At 47.4% G+C, this 4,148-nt stretch overlaps 1 long non-coding RNA gene across 1 annotated transcript; it reads left to right on the top strand.

Annotated features, from left to right (window-relative positions):
• Positions 1-3,018: 3,018 nt before the first annotated feature.
• LOC125760149 (uncharacterized) lies at positions 3,019-3,765 on the top strand. The gene is made up of 3 exons (XR_007417795.1): positions 3,019-3,088; positions 3,151-3,245; positions 3,693-3,765. It is a non-coding gene; the product is annotated as an uncharacterized LOC125760149 (long non-coding RNA).
• The last annotated feature ends 383 nt before the right edge of the window (positions 3,766-4,148 follow it).

Here is a 4,148-nt window from a genome sequence, read left to right as displayed (position 1 = left end):
CAGGAAATATCTTATTGGGAAGCGGGAGACAAGAGGGCATTCAGACTGGGTGCCCGAAAATTTTATATCAAGTGCACAGAGTACCTCTTGTCACGGCTGCCATTTGATAATGTGTTGCTTAAAAGCTTGCGCTTCCTGAAGCCTAAGATGAGGGAAACCGAATCCTCATGCAGTGATTTGAGGCACCTAGATTCAAGACTTTCCCAAGTTATTCAGTCGCGTGACATTTCTGCATTGCTAGATGAATATAATCACCTCCGGCGACAACACATTGAAATGAATGCATCCACTTCTGTTGAAGACCATTGGAAGAGGATTTTTGATGACAGAAAGTCTGACAATGGGGCCAAATACCCTCTGTTAAGCAAAATAGTCAAAGCTTCGCTTTGCATTCCTCATGGGAACCATTCCTCATGGTTCAGTGTGAACCGTCGACAGCTAAACGAAAGGTCTCGACTAACTATTCAGACCGTGAACGGCATAAGGAACATTGTTTCTTATGCTAAACGTTTTGGAAGTGACCCGTGCAACTTCGATGTGACACCTGATGTTGTAAGAGCTGTGCGAGGAGCTAGCAAACGTTACCGAGACCGTTTGGCTGCGGAAGAAGAGCAAGCTGCCAAACGGCAGCGTATTGATGGCCCCAAGACGACGCCAAGTGAGGCATAAAAAAGCCTTCAGCTGGAGGTGGAAACTGCAAAAAAAAAAAAATGCTGGTGAGCGCTGAGCTCTTCATCAGCAATGGCATAAAAACCAAGAATTTCGCTGATGTTGAAAGTGAGCAGGCCTTGCTCGTTGAAGGAAAAACAAGGCTCTCTGCGGCCCTTGACAAGATGTCACGCAAGAAGACAGCCAACTGGGCAGTATTTTGCAATTAAAAAGTGAACAGTGTTGCTGGTCGTCTTGGAATAAAACTTCCAGAGTGATTTGTTTGTTTTATCTCCTACATTGTTCTACAATGTCTCGTACATTATTTCAGCGGTCAGACTGCTGCGCCGATGTGTATTCGGTTGCATACCATATTAAATAATGTGGAAGTATTAAAATTAGTTATTTGGATTAATATGCAATGGTGGGACGCAAACAACCATTATTGGACAGAGCTTTTTATTTCAAGAGTTCCTTCTTATTTGACTGTTTTGCTTCAGGCGGTCGATTTTTCCACCTGACATTGAGCCTTTAGCTGCAACAAAAGCCGTTTTCCTTGCTACAAAAGGGGTTTTTGTCTGCTCCCAAAAGCGCTTTCTCCTGCTCCAAAACAGCTTCGGTCAATCACATGACTGCACCTGCTTACAGCAGGTTTTCATCACCCCGCCAATGCAAGTGGACCTCTTTCCTGCATGAAGATGAAGTTGGCCACCTTGACAACAGCCGCGAAGGGGAGACTAGGGAAAGAACAAAACAATACATAAGGCCGCGATAGGCATCTTATTTGGGCCATTGCCCCAGCCGACTCTGTCGAGCTGGCGGGCTATGTATTGCTATATGTGCATACCTGCCAAGTTTGGAGAAACGGAATCCGGGAGATCCACTCAACGGGGGGGGGGGGGGGGGGGGGTATAAAGTATGCCGACCACATAGGGGGGGGGGTACTGCGATAGCAATTTTATGGACACTCTCAGCGGGATGTTGCGGTCGCCGTTGACGTGTACAGAGTCCGAACCGTTAACATCGCTTACGCATCATCTGTTTCACGTGCGAGTAAAAGCGCGCTAGCGCTAGGGACGAACGCGGTTGAAGCAGAGATGAAACGACCCGGCCGTCACCGTCGCGCGAAGGGCACATGCGATAACATCGCTCCGCGTACGAGGCCTGTCGTCGCTTGCTTACCAGTTATTTCGTCGGGCAAGATTTTGTGCGTACACAAACGCATCATCTACGAAATATTAACGGCCGATATAACCTATAACACATTTAGGATGTGACTAGACCTGGCCAGACAACTTTGCTCATGTGGCCAGACAAAGCACTGGACGCGCTGGGCAAAACTGGATTTCCGGGAGATTTTCCTATGACCCCTACAACAGGGAGAAACGTTCAAAATCCGGTAGACTTGGCAGGTATGTATGTGCTATATGCGCTACCTGCTATAAAGTTGCTGTCGTTATCTAAAACGATCATGTTCCGTGTGTGTGGCTACTAAGCTGTTAAGGTCCCACTTCAGCTATGTCGGCCTGTTAGCCACAAGAACTTCTGGCTTGTGCTACCTTACACAACCCTTGCACCATTGCAAGCTCACAAGTGCTACAAAAGATACCACAGCCCTTATCTCACAACAATGCATTGGGAAAATTATAATACAGTAGCATATCGGTAAAGAGAAATCACTTAAATAAAATTACTGCTTAAACAGAAAAACCGCTCCCCAGTTGGTTGGTTCTGTATTTAGATAACGAAAAAAAAATTACACCATCTCCCGCTAAAGGGGACCATGGGGGCGATCGGAGATCTCTGTTCGTTCGCGTTCGTTTTGCGGTGCCTACGTCACAAAAGTGAGAGGAGGCGCAGCTCCCGCCTAGAACCGCCGAGAGGAAAAGGACAGCCAATCGTGAAGCGGAAAGCTTTCCGGAAGTAGACGCGCATCCTGTGACGTCGGCACGGGGACCGTGAAGCGTTTCTCGCCTTTTAATAAATATAATTTTTACAGAAAATTATTGTTTTTGCTTCTCAAGCTCAAACGCTCTTTCAAACAGCAACAGCTTTGAGTAATGATATTTAATAATGTTAGTTTTTTTGACGTCGTCGCTAGATGGTGTCGCGCACGCGAAAAAAAAAAAGAGAAAAGTAGCGGCTGACGCAGCTTCAAAATGTCGTCCCATCGCAACGTCTGCGTTGGTTCTCGGGTGTCGGATCGTCAAAAGGAGCTTCTGCTGGCTTTTGTGAAAGAGCACCCACAGATCGCGACGCTGTCGTGCCCGCTGGAGCCGTCGTTCACGAGGGAGGACTGGGACGACATGTGGCAGGAGCTAGTAGCGCTTTTGAACGAAGAATTCCCTGCGCGTAACACCAGGGCCCAGTGGCAGGCCCGATGGAGGAATGAGCGCTACTATTCGCAGCAGGGTCTTGCCAAACTCCGAGGGCAGCAGAGGTGAGTGCGAGCACAATTGTATTGTGGTCGGTCATCTTACACGTCCCGCTTGTGCTTTACAGCGGCACCCGAGGCGGCCAGATTTCGGATTACCGCGGCCGCGTCGTGCTTGACAGAGACGAGTGTGCGAGGCCCAGAGTTCGGGTGGTCTGAATCGGTAAGCACTGGCTTAGAATATCATTGTTACTTGTATGCTACGAACAAGTGGGCTCATTTGCTTCGAGGCATTACGCGCTGTTAGTTTTACTTTTTCAAACAATATCGAGTGGATCACCTGGCCGCGTTAGCTGAGGTGCTAACAGGTTGCACCGCCCAGAACAGAATGCGAAACAGCCACATTTGCGGTGATGACGAAAGAACAGCCGCGAACTATATTTCGAAGCTCATTAGAGCACCCTACGCGTTCCAACCCATTTCCCACTCTCTCGAGTCGAGTGAGGTGCGTAGCCAGTAGGCTTGCCTCCCTCCACCCCTCTCTCCGAAGTCTGTGTGTCATAGCATGCCGCTGTTGAAACATTCTAAAAAAACATTGCTATTGTCCACTTTCACTCCATACTTCTTATTGCACTCAGTGTGTCAATCAAGAAACTTCTTACTATAACAGGTGAGCCCTGCTCCAGCTGCTGCTGGTGTGGCTGAAGAGGATGTGGCCCAGGATCTTCCCCGTGCCCCAACTCGTAAGTTTCGCTGATGTTTTTTGATTAACTGTAGATGGTGTTACATGCTCACAGGTGATGCTCATGCGTGCAGGCATATGTTTGTGAAGAGATGATATCTGTGGGCATAAAGACAAAAAGCTGCACGAAAAAAATTTGGCAAACGGTTGAAGGAGCTAGTTAGCTGTATGCATAACTGTCAGATGGAATAAACAGGTGTCCTGCCTTGCAGTTATGGTGAAATGTAGCAAATAGGTAGCATTGCAAAAATGTTCAACATCTTGAAATGTTTCCCTATTTTGTCAGTTGCTTCAAAAGAGTAGCGTATGAAGTGACATAGAAATATTTCACTGGTGTGTGTTGCATCCTGTCTCAAAGAGCTGCATGTAGAAAATAAAGGAGTA

Source organism: Rhipicephalus sanguineus, chromosome 10, assembly GCF_013339695.2.
Source record: "Rhipicephalus sanguineus isolate Rsan-2018 chromosome 10, BIME_Rsan_1.4, whole genome shotgun sequence".
NCBI lineage: Eukaryota > Metazoa > Arthropoda > Arachnida > Ixodida > Ixodidae > Rhipicephalus > Rhipicephalus sanguineus.
The sequence above is the reverse complement of the archived record's forward strand: the minus strand, read 5'-3'. Positions and strand labels throughout refer to the sequence as shown.